The following is a 19,512-nucleotide window of genomic DNA, read 5'->3' as shown; positions in this document are numbered from 1 at the left end:
GCTCGCCGGAGTGAGGAGCAGGGGAGTGAGGAGAGAGAGTCGAGGAGCGAGGAGCAGGGGTGGCGGGGCATGCGGGAGAGAGAGAGGAGAGAGCTTTGTCCTCTTTTGCATGCACAATCTGGTGGGCCTAGCGAGGAAAAAGGAGGAGAGAGAGACTAGAGAGGCTGACAGTGGGCCTTTTGTAGTTAAATTATAGCGCCGGCGCCCCCAGCTGCTCCCCGGCGTGCTGGGTTTGCCTTGCGTGTGCCGGCCGTAACTTTCGTCAAAACCGGCGCAAAACTGGTTCCTGAGACCCCGAGTGGGTCGTTTTTTGCCCGCCGGTGTCTAAAAATGCGCCTGGGGAGCCTTCTTGAGGGCCTGGCTGGAGATGCCCTTATCCCCATGTCCTTAATTTGCTTGTGCAATGAATGCTGAATTTGGACAGTAGTGATTTATTTGTGCAGTCCATGCTGAAAAGTTGAAAAACGAAAAGATGACATGATGGGTTTCAAAAGTGATAGTGGTTGTTTAACTCTCCTTTGTTGAACTGCACTGTTTTGTCTACTAAATTATGGTCAATATTTGCTTCAACGCTGGTTGTATTCACCTCAATGCAGGTTAAAATGAAGTAAACATTGTTCTGTATTTCTGTGCTCCCGTTGTATTCACTTCAATGCCTGTTGCAATTTTCTACGAAACTTCTAAGACTTGTATTAAATGTTTTTAACATCTGGTGGACCCTTTTGATTTAGAGGATTTGGGTCAGGGATTCAAGAACTAATGGTTTCATCCACACGTGTTTTATTACGATGCTATCAAAAGCAGGGGTACATTTCCTTATGTGCACTTCCCTTTCTATCTTATGAATAAATTTGAAACATTCTTCTGTTTCGCACTGTAGTTTAATTTAGGAGTCAGGATTGCCAACTCATTAAGAATCTATGAAGTTACATACAAATGTGTACATAGTTAGATATCTTTGCCCATTTTTTAACCTTGAATGACAGTTGAGAGAAGCTCCCACTGCCTTATAAAATAAAATCTTGCTTTACATAATTACATTGGTTGGTTGTTGAGGGAACTCCCAACCAGAGGGGTAGTTGCAATGGAAAACCAGAAAAGAAACTAGGGCCTAGGCGGGGGCAACTGGATAGGGTGACTAGAGAGTCCACAAACGAGGTAATGAAGGGTACTAGCCGTTGTGCAAAACTTGATGGATGGCACATATATTGCTTGTTTAACAGATGAAATTCAGGAATTTATGGCATACATAATATTTGATTATAATGATCTGTACATATACATTATGCATATGCTAACTGCAGTAGCGACAAAGAGTGGCTGGTGAGTGTGAAACAAAGCGCTCTCACGCGCCAGCACGATCATGTGCTTGCCAGATCCATTTCGAAGCCTGGCTGATGAATGGCTAGCTTATATGGTTATGTTCTTGTAGGCTGAGGTTTTCTATCTTGGGCAACTGAGGCAGAAGAACCTGGTAAATTGGTTGAGTAGTGCTATGAGGATGAACACAGGATGCTGGTGTACAAGTGCATGAGCATTGGTAGCCTTGAGACACACCTCTTCAAAAGTGAGTTTTTTACTGCTTTCTGTTGTCAATTGATCATTACAGGTATTAGTACGTCTGGTGGTTCTTGAGACCAACAAGATAAAAAATGTTAATTTGGAAATCCGAGTATGTATGAGTGTCATCTCATCCATTGTCAATGAGATGTTCTTGTCATGTGAAGTTTCTTTTCTATAAGTCAAGAGGATAGTTGAGTTCTCTCCCTTCCAAAGGGTCAACACTTTCTATTTTTAAAATCACATGAATGTAGATATTGGATATTTAGTAAAATGGGATACTAGATATTTTGGATTTCCTAATTAATTATTCGACTAGCTTCTTGGTACATGCAAGTTACAACTCTTCGTCAATGTGGAGGAAACTGACCTAAAAGATCATATTTCCTTCAGGTATAAATTGCTCCCTTCCGTGGATGACAAGGATAAAAAATGACCAAGGATGAAGATTGCTATTGGCGCGGCTAAGGGACTTTCTTGATGCTATCTCGCCAGTGATCTACAAGGCCTACAACATCTTGCTCGACTCAGTAAGCCATACGTAACTTCAGACTTTCCGATAAGAAAAGAAAAGAGTTTTTAAATGTCCTCATTTTGGAACAGTACTGATGGTTACTAAAAAATGGGGTCAAATAGTACTTCACCTTTTATGCTGAAATTATGAGAAAAGTGTCCCACAAATGAAAACTAATTTGATCTTGAATCTTAATTTTAAATCTGTACCTTTTGACCAGTTGAACATCTAGATGCCATGTTTCTGAATTTAGCTAGCCCAGTGCACTATGTGTAGCTCTGACCTGACTGGAACTCTGAATATTCTTGTATGAATGCCATACCTGAGAAATCCTATATTGTACTAGCCTCACCATCCAACTTATCGAGATACATTTTGCCGTCATGGTCACACAATTGTCCATTTAGATATGAAGCTTCACATGTACTCTGTCTACTTATATTAGAGAATGAATCCACTTTCTGAACAAGAGTGATTTGAAGCATTTACTCTCGCAGCTATCTACAAGCCATGAACAAGTGTCTAACTTATTTACATCTTATTTCCTCCGCACAGCGCGGGCTATAACGTGAGTCTGAGCCTCCACGAGCTCAATGCCGTCGGGTACCAGCACTCTACACGCTTGCCGATGCAGTGGTCGTTCAGGTTGACTCGACGACTAGGTAGCAGCAGGAGCAGATGTGAAAAAGGCGGTGGTCATCGAGGTCGACTTGACCGGCTAAGTGTGCATTTGCTTTTGAAGCACTTCTCTTATTCGTAATCAGTCATTTAGGCTACAAAACTGCTACTTCTCTGTTCATATAAGCTTATCCATATGTATGATGCTCTCACCTAATGTATTTTTATGAATGTGCACAGCCAGTATTGCATTTCTACTGCTGTATTTTATTTTCCCAATCAATAAGATGGTACTGTCACTGCTATTGGATTGCTTTGCTTTCCAAAGTTCAGCAAATAGTTACGTGCACATGTGCTACTCATGAAAAAAAAACAATTGAAAAGGGCAACACCCAGGATAGCTAGGCACGGTACAAGCACGTTGTCAACTACAATAGCTAGGTTGGTACGCACATGCATGCAGAGGAGGCATGCCCTGGGCGCGCCTCAGCAACTAGTAGACAAACAAAGTGTCATTAGTTTGCCTCTACTTGACTAGCTCGTTGAATCAATGATGGTTATGTTTCCTAACCATAGACATTAGTTGTCATTTGATTAACGGGATCACATCATTAGAGAATGATGTGATTGACTTGACCCATCCGTTAGCTTGATCGTTTAGTTTGTTGCTATTGCATTCTTCATGACTTATACATGTTCCTATGACTATGAGATTATGCAACTCCCGAGTACCGGAGAAACACTTTGTGTGCTATCAAACGTCACAACGTAACTAGGTGATTATAAAAGTGCACTACAGGTGTCTCCAATGGTACTTGTTGAGTTGGCATAGATCGAGATTAGGATTTGTCACTCCGATTGTCAGAGAGGTATCTCTGGGCCCTCTCGGTAATGCACATCACAATAAGCCTTGCAAGCAATGTAGCTAATGAGTTAGTTACTGGATGTAGCATTACGAAACGAGTAAAGAGACTTGCCGGTAACGAGATTGAACTAGGTATTGAGATATCGACGATCGACTCTCGGGCAAGTAACATACCGATGACAAAGGGAACAACGCATACCGTTATGCGGTTTGATCGATAAAGATCTTCGTAGACCATGTAGGAGCCAATATGTGCATCCAGGTTCCGCTATTGGTTATTGACCGGAGACATGTCTCGGTCATGTCTACAGAGTTCTCGAACCCGTAGGGTCCGCACGCTTAACGTTCGGTGATGATCTGTATTATGAGTTTATGGTTTTTGATGTACCGAAGGTAGCTCGGAGTCCCTATGACCACGAACATGACGAGGAGTCTTGAAATGGTCGAGACATAAAGATCGATATATTGGAAGCCTATATTTGGACATCGGAATAGTTCCGGGTGAAATCGGGATTTTACCGGAGTACCGGGAGGTTACCGGAACCCCCCGGTAAATGTATGGGCCTTATTGGGCCATAGTGGAGAGAGAGAGAGGAGACCAGGGCAGGCCGTGCGCCCCCCTCTCTCTGGTCTGAATTGGACTAGGAGGGAGGCGCCCCCCTTTCCTTCCTCCCTCTCGCCCCCTTCCTTCTCTCCTAGTCCAACTAGGGAGGGGGGGAATCCTACTCCCGGTGGGAGTAGGACTCCTCCAGGGCGCGCCATAGGAGGGCCGGCCCTCCCCCTCCTCCACTCCTTTATATACGTGGCCAGGGGGCACCCCTAGACACACAAGTTGATTATTGATCTTTTAGCCGTGTGCGGTGCCCCCCTCCACCATAATGCACCTCGGTTATATCGTAGTGGTGCTTAGGCGAAGCCCTGTTCCGGTAGCATCATCATCACCGTCATCACGCCGTCGCGACGACGAAACTCTCCCTCGAAGCTCTACTGGATCGTGAGTGGGACGTCATCGAGCTGAACGTGTGCAGATCACGGAGGTGCCGTACGTTCAGTACTAGGATCGATCGATCGTGAAGACGTACGACTACATCAACCACGTTGTCATAACGCTTTCGCTTACGGTTTACGAGGGTACGTGGACGACACTCTCCCCTCTCGTTGCTATGCATCACCATGATCTTGTGTGTGCATAGGATTTTTTTTGAAATTACTGCGTTCCCCTACACGTTCCCCGTTCACACCTGCCCAAGCTCCTCCACGTCTATGCCATGGCACCACCTATCACGGCGGTAAACACTTAGCTCGCCGCCTGCCACCGCCGCCAGGCTGTCAGCAAAGCCCATCGCATTTCGCCACTTCCGCTTGCCGCCGCCTATCGCCATCGACTTTCTCGATGCTGCTCGCGGTCGACCCAGCTCTGCTCGGTTGGGGAATCTGCCGTACTGCGGGTTCTTTCTCATGGATGACAAGGTAACTAATTTAACGAGATATTATCTCATCTCTTATCCCAGTTTATCTACCTCCTTTCATCACCCGACGAAAATCGCCGTGAATTCACTTTATTCGAGCTGATTTGAGGGTTTTCTTTCATTCATATAATGTACAGTGCGCCGACACTTCAGGACTTTGCAACCTCCGCCAGAGATTCCATCCCACCATACCAGATAATTTGAGGACGCGTGCGGTATGTTCAATATCACCCTAAATCGGTTGGCATGGCCTACTTTCCTAAACATATTCTAAATATTGCTACATTTGGATAAAAGGTGCCACATGCACCATATACGTCAAAGGGGATTTTCCCCTCTTCTTTCTATATTAGGAAAATTAATGATGTATTGTTCTTTCGATTACTCTCATATTTACATGACATCATGTTTACCCTATCTGTTTAATTATAGATTTTTGTCTTTCGATTTCAACTGATGTACAGTTCTTTCAATTTGGGCCCATATTTGCATGTTACCACATTTTCTTTAACAATCCTACCATTTTATGCAAAACATCCCTTGCTATGCAACAGATTATGTAGTGCACAATTTTTCCCTTTACATAGATGAAGGCTCCACGGATGTCATACTGCACACAAATCATGGATTGTAATCGTTGCTACTGTAAGACTTGATGAACGTGGTGACTCTTATTTTGGCACTGGCTTTTGGAAAGAAATTGTAAAGATCTATGTACCGAAAGCTGGCACTAAAATTGCACTGCACATAAAAGGGCTTGGTCATGAGATATATGCTAACTTCCCCGACAAAATCATCCGTCCAGACTTTGTTCGAAGTAAGTTTTCTTTTTAACTATCTGCATGTTGACTTACCCAACAATGTCAAATGAATTGTGTAGTATTTAAGCAACCAATTGTTATTCCCTTTTCTTACTATATTCCTACCTAATAACTTCTAGTTACCAATACACTTTTCTATTGCCCTGTTTAACCTAAATATTCCATGTACTCCCATTTCTATTAGAAAGCGCCGCTGACAAGGAGACTCCGGAGGTGGAGAACGGGGCTGCCAACAAGCGGAGGCGGGCGAGCTAGAACCGCAAGCGACTCTAGTAGGCCTAGACTTCATCAGGAGCCTCCCCGATGATATGTTGAGAGTCATCATCTCCCTCCTCCCAATCAAATATGGGGCGCGAACAACCTTCCTTTCCCGGCGGTGGCGCCCCCTATGGAAATCCAGCCCTCTCGACCTCATCGACACCCATGAGCTCTGCCATGGCTATCGCAAAAGCTTGGATGCATTCTCCAAGATCCTCGGCAGTCACCTTGGCCCAACCAAAGGCCTTAGAATGGGAAAGTTCCGTTCTAATGGCAAGGACCGAGCCAAGCTTGACGACTGGTTCCGGTCCCCCGCCCTAGATCAGCTTGAGGAGCTCACTTTTGATGATGGGCATATGCGGTCGCTGCCAACATCCGCACTCCGCCTCACGCCCACGCCGCGTGTCACCAAGTTCAGGAACTACTATCCCCCCTTAATGACGTGCCCGCTCTTATTCTACCACGACTGAAGCACCTCGAGCTCGTTGCGGTCTACCTCTCAAACAGTGACATGGAGCGCCTGCTCCGTGGTTGTACTGCACTCGAGTACCTTCGTCTTTAGGCGATCAATGGGTTGAGTACCTTCCACATCACCTCCAATACTCTCCAGACTATTTATGCGTGTTGCTGGTGCGGCAGGAAGACATCACAAGATGTGTACCACGGTATGGTCATTGATGACACACCTGCACTTGAGAGATTACTTGTAGTTGATCAATAAGGTCCAACAAGAATCAATGTCATTTCTGCGCCAAAATTGGTAGTGGTGGGCTACTCGTCTCACAAATACTCCGAACTTGTTTTCGAATCCACACCTGTTCAGGTACAACAGCCGCCTTCTACCTCTCCTTCTACAAATTAACATTATTTCTAATTTTGAAGATGTTTGTTCATCTTCCATTTAGAAAATGATTCCGATAAGCTTGACACCGAAACTGTGCACAATGAAGGTCTTGGCACTAGAATCTATCGGCCCCAACCTAGAGCAAGCTATCAATTTCCCGAGATGCTTTCCGTGCCTGGAGAAGCTATATATCGAGGTGATGTTCCTTTCCTGTTAAATGTTAACCATAAGGGATTTCAAGTTTTCTTAGGGAACTTTTCATCCACTCCAACCTCTTGTGAAGAAGGCTACATTTTTCTAGAATGTAATCAAATGCCCATGTTAATCTTGTCAGATCGAAGATGGCATGTTAGTGCATTTTACAAATCCTGCAAACCAAATAGGCCTGTAGTAATGTTCAAAACTGCATGTAGGCACTAACACGTTTTCTTATTCTGTAGATAAGATTAGGCCCAGTGGTGGATAATGTGATACAATATAACAATCACGTCGAATGCCTAGATCTGCATCTCTCAGAAATTACTTTGAACTCCTACCGAGGGACCTTGCCGGAGATTATATTCTCCAGGTTCTTTGTTCTCAGAGCAAGGGTGGTGAAGGAAATGAGGTTTGACCTACATTTATTTTGCAAAAATGAACGGTTTGTTGATCATCACCGGCGCCTGCGGTAGACTGGAATAGGCTCCAAAAATGCTGAGTTTCATTTTGGAACTTCAGATAACAGAGTAATCAGAAGTCATCTTGTTAACCCCATACATGACTTCTCAGTGGCTGACCCCTTTGCAAAAATTGTGAGGTTTCAAAACCAGACTTAGAAGCGATGATATTAGTTTGAACCTCTCTGATATCCATGTTCAGCAGATCAGCGTGAGTGTTTGCAGCTGATGAGCTGAATTTCATTTCTAATATTAGTTTGAACCTTGTAATCTTCAAATTTGAGCCATGTAACTCTAGAATTTGAACCTTGTAACATCTCGAGTTTTTGTGGTACAATCGTTGAAATGGCATCGTATGAGACTTGTATATTGCTAACACTATTTTGACCATAATATGCAATGGTCCTAGATTTTATTAACCGTTCTCGAATCAGTTTACCTTGTCGATCTCACAACACACGATCTGTATAGCTAACTCGACTGCGATCTTCGACATTATTGCACACAGTCGGTTTCTTCCACCGTGTGCATTGTAGAGCGCAGAATTACTTATCGCACTCGAGTGTCCATCACCGTTCTGTGTAACTTTGACCTCATCACCCACGGGTAAACTTATGATCAAAGTCATTCCACACACTTTGTTTTTACAAATCTTTTTGCCAATAAACACCAACGATGTGTCCCTCTTCTAGCCGACGCGTGGCCAAACTAGCCGGGCGGGAAGCTTGCGCGGTAGCGTGGGAACAGATTCACCGATGATACATTTGGCGCCTCTTTGAGCGCACGCGTACGGGGTGGTGTTGTCAAGCGTGCACTGGAATCTCCGCCATGAACGCGGTGACAAGACGTGACGATTACAGGCCGGCCGACCCTCATTTATTATAGCGACCATTTAACCCTTGTGTCTCTTCAACCTTTCGATCGCGCCCCACCATTGCAAGAAGCACACCCACCATGAGAAATTCTTAGAGGGTATCCTGCGCGGCTCCAATGGCGCTCCAAGCGGCTGCTGATGAGCACCAGCTCACCATGCGTGCTGTGGTGGGAACCCACAGAAGGTTCATGGACCTCTGGATGGTGTACACCAATGACCCGGCCTGGGTGGAGCACTCCATCCACATCATGGAGCTGTTGCTTGCCGCGGATAAGTACAAGGTGGTCGGGTTCGATCTCGAGTACACCCGCGCTCGTGCCAGGTCTCGTCCCAAGGTCGCCATCACCCAGATGTGCGTGCGCCACCACGTCCTCGTCTACCACTACTGCCTGGCCACAAGGCCTTGCGAGCGTTTCGCCAGGTTTGTCAACAGCCCCCACTACATGTTCGCTACGGTGGACATCACCAACGATGTAAAGGCGCTCGAGAATTCGGGCATCATCTGCCAGAATCTTGTCGGCATCCAAGGACAATACAAGATCTGGGGCAGCAAGGAGCATGAGAAGGACTCACTGGTTCACCTCGCCGAGGCCATCATCGACCCCTACTACAGAGACATGAAGGCTGGTAGGTGATACGTCTCCAACGTATCTATAATTTTTGATTGCTCCATGCTATATTATCTACTGTTTTGGACATTATTAGGCTTTATTATCCACTTTTATATTATTTTTGGGAATAACCTATTAACCGGACGCCCAGCCCAGAATTGCCATTTTTTTGCCTATTTTAGGGTTTCGAAGAAAAGGAATATCAAACGGAGTCCAAACGGAATGAAACCTTCGGGAACGTGAGTTTCTCAACGAACAAGACCCGGGAGACTTGGACCCTACGTCAAGACAGAAAAGAGGAGGCCACGAGGTAGGGGGCACGCCTACCCCCCAGGCGCGCCCTCCACCCTCGTGGGCCCCCTGTTGCTCCACCGACGTATTCCTTCCTCCTATATATACCTACGTACCCCTAAACGATCAGATACGAAGCCAAAACCCTAATTCCACCGCCGCAACTTCACTACAAAAAAATACACTTCCGTGATGATACGTGTTTGTCACAGTAGGTCGCATTTTCTGTCATGCATGTACATCCATGACGATTTTATGACAGAATCAAGATAGTCATACCTGTGCTGTCGTAGAAGTGTTCCATGACATTACCAAAATTATCATCACGGAAGTGTCCACTTCCATGACGATAAATCACGCGTCACAGAAGTGCTTTCGTCAAGGGTGACTGACACGTGGCATCAACTGTAACGGAATGCCGTTAAGCTATCGGGTCGGGTCTTGGATCCGATAACCTGTTAATAGCCCCAACCAATGGGGATTTTCCACATGTAAAATCATCATTGGCTGGAGGAAACACGTGTCGGCTCATCGCTGGGACAGATGTCATCCACTCATGGGACAGAAGGCGCCTATGATACGTCGACACGTGGAACGGCCCAACAGAGGCCCATTCCTGTGAAAAGGCCGGTGTCGGTGTCAAAACCGGCGGATCTCGGGTAGGGGGTCCCGAACTGTGCGTCTAAGGCGGATGGTAACAGGAGGTAGGGGACACGATGTTTTACCCAGGTTCGGGCCCTCTTGATGGAGGTAAAACCCTACGTCCTGCTTGATTGTTCTTGATAATATGAGTATTACAAGAGTAGATCAACCACGAGATCGGAGAGGCTAAACCCTAGAAGCTAGCCTATGGTATGATTGTATGTTATTTCTATCGACTAGCCTAGCCCTGGTTTATATAATGCACCAGAGGTCTAGGATAACAAGAGTCCTAGCCGAATATGCCGGTGGGGGAGGAGTCTTTGTCTTGACCACCAAGTCTTGTGGGATCTTCCTTGTATGCGGCAGCTCTCCGAACTGGCCCATGAGTATACGACCATGGGGGTCCTCGGCCCAATCTAACTGACCGGGAGACGACGTGGTGACTACCCCCTAGTCCAGGACACCGTCAATAGCCCCCTGAACCGGTCTTCAAGTTAGGGACGCTCCTCGATTCTTCTGAACCGGTCTTCATCTTCGGTCGTCAGTCTTGAAAACTGTTTCAACAAATCTTCTTATCTTCGATCTTAAGGATCGCCGAAGTGCATCCGACGAGTTTACATGTCGGGTATCCGAGGAGCCCCTTTAAGTTTTCGGCCTTTATCAATGCCTTATTATTTTTATGCCACACCTCGGGTTTGAGGTTGTTCCCGGGAGGCAGTGTCCTCTTCCGTCCGAGCTCTAATGCCGGACTGCACTCGAGGTATCTTTTGCAGCCGAGCACCAATGCCGGACTGCTTCCGAGCTCCAACGCCGAAATGTATCCAAGCTCCAACGCCGGACTGTGTCCAAGCTCCAACGCCGGACTGTATCCAAGAAGTCATAGATCATCTTGGTCCAAAAAAGTTGGAGGAGTTTAGCCGAGCTTAATGCCAGAAATGCCCTCTATGGAGCTAGCCGCTAGCGCCCGAGCTTTATGCCAGACTGCTTCCAAGGTGGTGCACCACCCTGACCATGGGCTGATTTATTGTGAATATTTTTAACTAGTGCAGTTTATTCACTGCCGATGTATATCCAGTAGCCCTCAAGGTGTGTATCAATCTAAAAGCCAAGATGCACCCGAAGGCAAGCATAAAACCGCTATTCCTAGTAGCCCCTGAGACTCAGGTCGATGCGCGAAATTGGCCTGAGGATCAACTCCTAGCTTGGCAGCATACATAGGAGTAAAAACGCAGTGTAATATATTAGAGATAATAGTGATCGGCGAACGGGCCCCTAAGAGAGGGTCGTGAGAAGTCGCCGTGATATATAGCTTGATGCCAGATAGGTCCAGATGGTACTTATTGCTATCCGAAGACGCGCTTCCCATAGTTCGATCAAGCCGAACACTGAGCCCTTTGAATTTTCTGCATTGAATAGGCAATGCAGTAGCCCCCGAGACACTGGTCAGGTGGCAACACCAGATCAGGGGATCGATGTGCCCCTTTAATATTTGTAAATAATAAGCCCGAAGCCCAGTAGCCCCCGAGCCTTAATGCGGGCACGGGTGGCCGAATTAAGGATCGATGTCCATAGTAAAATCACAAATTATGTGTAATGACTCTATGTATCCAAGTACTTTACATCCTTAATGCTCGGATCCACATTGTATAAAACTTTGTTGACTGACCATCGGCTTCCACCTCCTCGGCTAGTAGCCGAGGATTGTTTGTCCTCCTTTATAAAGCCTTTATGAGGGCAAAGATTTATGACAAACAAGGCAATCTGGCCATACGGTTTTATAAACAAAGGTACGCAGAGAGATATGTTATATTACTGTTTAACATAAGAAATGTCTTCCAAAGAAAATAGTCCCGCTATCGGTTCCTTTCTTTGGGTTGTCATGCTAAGCATGATCATGAAACCTCAGCTCTAATGTAAGAGCAAAATATCGAGGATTTAGTTTGGGAGGCTAGTTAATAGCCCCCGGTAGTGTTCGGCGATAGTCGAGGTCAAGCCATAAACACTTCGGCCATTGTTATGAATGGCCCATCATTTAACACAGTCATCGGATCGCTGACCAGTTTACGCTTATTGTGACAATCAGTTTTTGTCTTTCTCCATTGAGGCACTTAACCATGTGAGCTAGAAGCACAATCGCAGTAGTTCTCCCTTTGCGCACCTAGCCGAACAAAGCGGAACATAGGAGGCAAGCGCAGGAGCCGGGGAACCCAACTATTACCGAAGACACAATTCGAAACCGATGCATATATAGCAATATCCGAGAATGTTTTTGCCGAATCTCTAAAGGTGTCCGGTGTTGCACTACGAGACTTGTGCTAAAAACACACAAATAGTTTAAAAGTGCCAAAAGCTTGGAAAACCAAAAAACGTCAGTAAAAACATGACGTCCGAACAAGATGAAGTGTTCGGTGCCAATCCGGAAATTGGTCTTACTTTTGTGCTTCTGTCGTGCATTAATATGACACATCTGATCTCAAGACTTCAAGCGGGTCAGCCTACGGATGCAGCCTCTGATCCCGAAGGCAGAGTGCTTCTCGTTAGACCAGCTTAGCAAACTAAACTCTAGCGGCTTTGAGAGAGAAATTAGGCTCCCGGCTAGTGACCACACACTCATGTCGAAAAAAGGAGTGATAAATAATAATAATAATAATAATAATAAAACTTTGCAACGACTAAGAAGAAGAACACTTATTATAAAATGGATCATATAAATTTAAGAGCCCCCAAGTGACTTAGGTAAAAGAATTTGATGTATAATGATTGCATGTACCGAAGTACTTATATCATATGTGTGTTCACCCGAACTTTAAACGCGTCTTAACCGACTGTCGGCTTCTCCCTCTTCGGCCAAGGGCCGAAGAGTGTCATGTACTCCACCTGTCGAGAGTATTGATGTGTTTCCGATGACCAGGCAATCAGGCCATAAGGCTGTAACAGACAAAGCGCGCTCAGGGAACTTATGCTATATTACTAACGAAGTGTAAGAAGCATCTTTGAAGAAAATAGTACCCCCATCGATACCTTTCTTCGGTGCTCATTATTACTATGAGACTTATGCAATAGATTTTTTGTACTCATGAGTTCCGTTGTGTGCCGACCATGATTGAAAACAATAAGAGCGCTAGCTTTCGGCTTCACCCAGTCTGAGGTCAGAGCTCGGATGACCCGGTCGTGACAATCGTAGAGGTGCTCCCTTTACTCCCTAGCCAAACAATCGGGAACGTAGGGGTAAGCATAGGAGCCAGGCAATCCAGCTTGCAAATCGCTTAGGTCAATATGGTGCATATTGTGGCATAATACACGAACAAGGAACGAAGCCGTACAAGTATAATCATATGCACGAGGAAAAGCTCCATCAAGGGAGCCTCCAAATAAACAGGGTATTTGAATATGCGAGTCACAAACAAAGTTTGGACAAGGAACTTTGTCACAAACAACTTTGTGCCGAAAAGTATAATGCTTGATCGAATCGAACAAAATTTAAAACTGAAAGTTTTTGGGCATGAAAGCGACTTAGCTGGTTAATGTGCTCGATGTTGATGACGCAGGCCGAGTTGGTGGCGGGGCAAGATCCTAGCTCCCAAGCCGGTCCCGAGATGTCCGAGTAAAGAACTCGGCTTGATGAAGTGGTGACGCAGCATAGTCGATGGGCGAGGTGGAAACCCCAGTCCGACCACGGCGATGGAGTAGGCCGACAGTGTGATGCCGAACACCCCAGCGTGTGTTAATGAAGTGATGACGAAGCCCCCGGTCAGCCGAGGTGACGTGGTACATCGGTACGCCGCGGTGACAGCGCTGGCCAAATTATCTACCTGTGCACAGAAAATAGTGCAAGCCAGACATAATAGGAATAATAATAATAATAATAATAAATGTTGCATAATCAATAATTTATGCAAAGTGAGTAATAAAAGAAATATGGCCTGTGCGCTGAACACTCGATGAGGTAGAGCTCTCTCGGCGATGCAAAGTCCCCGAGACAACCGAACACGTCGGTATGGCAACACGACCAACAAAGTGATCACGCGAGCCGATTTACGCCGATTGGGACGACGACGTCGGCTTGCCGAAGAGACCACATGACGCAGTCGAAGTCGATCACCTACACATATAAAATAGTGCGGTCCAAAAAGGATAATTGCTTTTCACAAAATTAATTTATTGAAAGAGATGTGGCATGGCGCCGAAGTCATGTTGATGCAGGGTGTCGGCGTGACGCGGTGAAGGCATGGCCAAGCCTGAATTTGCAGGGCGGTCCAGGCTCCGGATGCGGCGTTTGCCGAACTATGTACGGAAACAGACCGAACCACCACGCGACTGTTTTTAATGTGGCCGCCATTTGATAGACCTGTGTACATATGATGGAACAAACCAGAGTAATAATTCCTTCATAAAAATAAACCCAACCAGCAAAAATTGTTAGGATTAATAGCACCTGGTTTATTTGTTGTAGCATTCTGAAGAAAAGAGACTCCCAAAATCGGGAATCGATCCGCACACCCATTGCCTGATGGGCGATAAAGCGATGGCCTGGTGATGCTGGCAAAGGTTGGCTTGCCGAGGCGAAGCCCTCGATTCAGCTAACGTGACGAAACTGGTCGGCTGGTGACGCTGAAGTCACCGGAGTATGTTGATGAAGAAATAGCCAAGTCCCCGGTCTAGCCGTGGTGAGGGAGCGGGCGGGGGAGGATTTGTTGTAGCTGCCATGTCAGCCGAGGTGTTGAAGTAGTTCGGCATGATGGACACCGGCTTGAAGAAGCAACAGTGTGGCCCTGCCGATGCAGGTCGTGACGTGGTTGATGCCGGCTTGATGAAGTGACTGTGCGGCGATGCCAGTGTGCCCACTCCGTGTAATCCGTGGGGCGGCGATGTTGGCGATGATTTATCCGTTGCAATGCCAAACTCTTGTTCGGTTTGCCGAGATGATGATCCGAAGAAGTTGAGCTCGGCTCAACAATGCGACGACGTGTATAGCACAGGTCGGCAGCCTTGGAGCAATATTGCCGGACTGGTTTGACACCAGCATGATGATGAAGATAACCTCAGGGGAGGCTTAAAATTTTACGGGCATGTGTTTAAAAACGACTCACAATACCCTAGAAGAGAATTCCTCTAAAAAGGTTGTCCAATATCACATTCATAAAGAAACATGAATTCGGGACGGATCCGTATTCGCGCAGGAAACATATCCGAAAATTGGTCCACTCATCGGAAGGTTCCCGGAGTTTGAACCGTTGGATCGAGCTGAAATTTGGAGGGGTGGTAGATATGGGAATTAAACAGTAGATGAACGGTTGGATCTTCCAAAGGACCTATGATCTGGGCTCTGGAGACCACGCCCTAAACTCGTCCAGATTCCCGTCAAGATTTGACAGGGCTCCGGTATATTTTTGATTGTTGGAGATTCCTCCATCGGAACTCGACAAAATTTTGCATGGCTGTTGTAGACATAATTTCTCACTATTCCACTGAAGCAATCGTCAAACCGACGCTCGAGGAGGCTGTGATGGCGGATACAAGTTCGCTGTCCAGAAAAACCGCACGGCTGCCCGAGGGCAATGTTGACGTTGAGCCCTCGAGCTCCATGGATGATTCCTCTACGATCATGATAAAGATCGGAGTTGGTGTTGATGAAGGCCCCCAACCAAACATGACAATCGGACATGGAGCACGGTCCTTGGTTGAGCCAAGGTGACCAGTCAAGCCGGCGATGAAGATGCCGGCGTTGCAGTTGACCTGCGGGCGAGCCATTGATCCTTTTGCCGATCACACAGCAGAACTCTCAATGAAAGCACCAATGTCGGTGTCAAAACCGGCGGATCTTGGGTAGGGGTCCCGAACTGTGCGTCTAAGGCGCATGGTAACAGGAGGCAGGGGACACGATGTTTTACCCAGGTTCGGGCCCTCTTGATGGAGGTAAAACCCTACGTCCTGCTTGATTATTCTTGATAATATGAGTATTACAAGAGTTGATCTACCACGAGATCAGAGAGGCTAAACCCTGGAAGCTAGCCTATGGTATGATTGTATGTTATTTCTATCGATTAGCCTAGCCCTGGTTTATATAATGCACCAGAGGCCTAGGATAACAAGAGTCCTAGCCGAATACCCTGGCGGGGGAGGAGTCTTTGTCTTGACCACCAAGTCTTGTGGAATCTTCCTTGTATGCGGCATCTGTTCGAACTGGACCATGAGTATACGGCCATGGGGGTCCTCGGCCCAATCTAACTGACCGGGAGACGACGTGGTGAGTACCCTCTAGTCCAGGACACCGTCAGCCGGACCGTTTGACTTGGTCAAAAGGTGGCGGGCCGGCCCATGGAAAGCCTGTTAACGGCCTATTCGCATATAGCCCATTTACAACCCACTAACCCAAGGCCCGTTACGCCCTATTCGAATTAGGCCCAGTAGCGTCATCTGGGACATCCAGTATGATTCCAGCCCGTTTTCACTTCTGGCCCATGTATGGCCCATGACGTCTTTCGGCCCATATGAGGCCCTATGTAACTCTTGGCCTATTAACGGTCCGTGGTGAAACTGGCCCGTAATGAACAATGTATCACTTTACACCCATTAACGGCCCATGGTGAAACTGGCCCGTAAAGAACAGTGTATCACTTTATACCCATTAACGACCCGTTATTCCATTGGGCTGTATCCAGCCCATGTTATCTTTCGGCCTTCTCAGAGCCCATTTATTCTTGGGCTATTTTCCAGCATTCATTTACTTACGGCCCGTTACTGTCATTTTCTGCTTGTGGGCCAAATTCAGCCCGTGGTTACAGTCGGCCCATTTGTTGTCTGTTAATACGTTGGGCTGTTTTCATAGCGTCATCAAATATGGCCTATTAACGATGGCCCGTTATGGTCGGCCCATGAACAGAAGATTCCAACTCTAGCCTGTTTACGGCCAGAATGCGGTCTGTTTGGCCCATGTTTTTCCAATCGATCATAGGGCCCGTATAAGGCCCATTGATGATACGGCCTATAGAAGGCCCACTGTTTCTACAGCCCGTAGAAGGCCCACTGTTTATACGAGCCATAGAAGGCCCACTGTTTCTACGGCCCGTAGGAGGCCCAGTGTCACTACAGTAAATATTAGCCCATGGTTATTGTGGCCTAGTTTTAAAAAATAGGTTATTGCAGCCACTAGCAAACCGCAGAAAAAGAACTGCACTGACTACAAGCAAACAAATAAACAAGACAATAAGGAAATAAATAAGCAAGCAACTTACACTAGGCTATCACGGCTATTACACATATTACATCCATTGGGCATCAAAGTTCGCCACCAGTGCAAATATAGGGAACACAACAGCATATAAACGTCGTAGCAAAACAAGTCCAGAACTGAAACCACTTCAGAAGAGCTCAAGAAACAATATGTTGGGTACCCATGCTTAGCAAGCTTATTAACTTTCTCTTGTTTGGCAATTAAGTCCTCCAGCGCTTGCTGTTGCACCAGAAAGTATGCATCTGAATTCTGCAGGGACTTCCTCAGTCCTTCGGCTTCCTGTCGCATAACATCTGATCGATGTCTTTCAACTTGAAGTTGAGAGTCAAGAAGCCGAACTGATTCAGGCAATGAGTTCGAAGAGCTGGTGCCAGCAGTGGTAGCCAGTAACTCGAACACTACATCAAGACGGGACTTTGGGGTTGTCTTAGTGTCTTCAATATAGTTTTTATCAACTTTCTTGGAGACCAACAGGGATGTCTCACTATCTTGAACCATAGCTGCATTACTTCCTTTACCATTGCATAACAGGGTACTCTTCTCCAATATTTTATCCGCATTCTAAAAGAGAAACAAACAAACACATTTCAGGTCTACAATGTAGTATATGAAAATCATTTTGGTAAACCAGTTTAGTAGTAAGGTGGACAGGATAACAGCATGAAACAAACATATATCTATGTAGTATGGTCACTGTATGGTCTATATCATTCTAGTTTATGTTGCCAAATCAAGATAGATACAGTTCGAATCATATCTATTTAAGACAAAGCAACATAGACAGAATATAAGTGTGGGAAACTACTGTCAGGACCCCAATTCTAAGTCACACCGATCTAGCCTGTAACACCTCATATCACTTTGCGCCTCACGCACGGTATTCCCACGGGTGTCGCCTTACCATGGCCCGAGACCATTTGCGCCTTTTGGCTCACGTATATGATAGTGTCGCTAGCATCCATATGACAGAGAACCCGGGCCGACATGACTAGTCGTGAACCCAAAGTGGCACTAACTTACGGGGACAGGCATACATGAATCAACATCGAGCATGTCGGTCAGCAGTGTGCGAATCCGGGCTGTAGCACTGGGCTAACAGGACTCCGGGAACCCGGGCTGTAGCAGGCTAGGCAGGACTCCGGATATCACCGCGTGACATTTCCCCGAAGGGACAGACACATGAACGAAGTGAATCACATGCCGGCCAGTCAAGTGTTCTGGAGCAGTAGTGCTGGGCTAGCAGGACTCCGGTGAACCGGGCTGTAGCGGACTAATATGGCTCATGGAAGCACAAGACTACATTTCCCCATAAGAGAGGCTACCAAGGATAAACAACTAGGTTGTCGGATCCCACACATACCAAGCATTTCAATCATACACACAATATGCTCGATATGTGTAAATACAACATGACATCACAACATAACTCTACGACTCAAGTATTTATTCATTAGGCTCCGAAGAGCCAGATATTACAGACATGGGTCTCATGACCCAAAATTCAGAGCATATCAGACAAAGCACATGCGAAAGCTTAACATGTCCGAGTACAGACATCTACAAATGAAAAAGGCTGAGAAGCCTGACTAACTACCAGATCCCGCCGAGGGCACAAGATCATAGCTGAGGTAATGAGCTAAACGTCGAAGTCCACGTGGAACTACTAGTGAGACTGAAGTCTCTCTGCAAAAACATAAATTAAGCAAACGTGAGTACAAATGTACCCAGCAAGACTTACGTCAGAACTAGCTACATATGCATCAGTATCAAGAAAGGGGTGGTGGATTTTAACTGCAGCAAGCCAGCTTTGACTCATTGGCTAACCTGAACTACGACTGCAAGTAATTCTTTTGAGGTGGCGCACACGAGTCCACAAATTCACCATACCAATACACCACTATGGATCCGCTCCCGTCTCCCTGTGAGAACGCCATCCATAGCACTCACACTTATCTTGAGCATTTTAGAGTATCCACTTTCACTTGTCTATGAACTATGCAAGGGGTCCAAGTTTCCATATCCAAGGAATCCGGCTATTCGAATAGATAATGATAACCCTGCAGGGGTGTACTTCTTCACACACGCCCTCGCCACTTACCACCATGCACACGTCGTGTATCTCGGCAACCTTCAAGCGGAAGCCTGGTGAGGGAGTAGGCAACGACCTGACTAATCACACAAGTCCCTTGTCCAGGTTTATCGCCTATTCGGGTTCCATCCGCAAGGAGATCCGGCCGAGGTGTCACTCACGACCC

The 19,512-nt window shown here is 46.3% G+C and overlaps 1 long non-coding RNA gene across 1 annotated transcript; it reads left to right on the top strand.

The window, feature by feature from the left end:
• The first annotated feature begins 37 nt into the window (after window positions 1-37).
• LOC125532138 lies at window positions 38-2,997 on the top strand. The gene is made up of 3 exons (XR_007293778.1): window positions 38-1,567; window positions 1,954-2,090; window positions 2,630-2,997. It is a non-coding gene; the product is annotated as an uncharacterized LOC125532138 (long non-coding RNA).
• The last annotated feature ends 16,515 nt before the right edge of the window (window positions 2,998-19,512 follow it).

Source organism: Triticum urartu, unplaced genomic scaffold (assembly GCF_003073215.2).
Source record: "Triticum urartu cultivar G1812 unplaced genomic scaffold, Tu2.1 TuUngrouped_contig_9189, whole genome shotgun sequence".
Lineage (NCBI taxonomy): Eukaryota > Viridiplantae > Streptophyta > Magnoliopsida > Poales > Poaceae > Triticum > Triticum urartu.
Note: the sequence above shows the minus strand (reverse complement) of the source record. Positions and strands in the feature narration are given on the sequence as shown.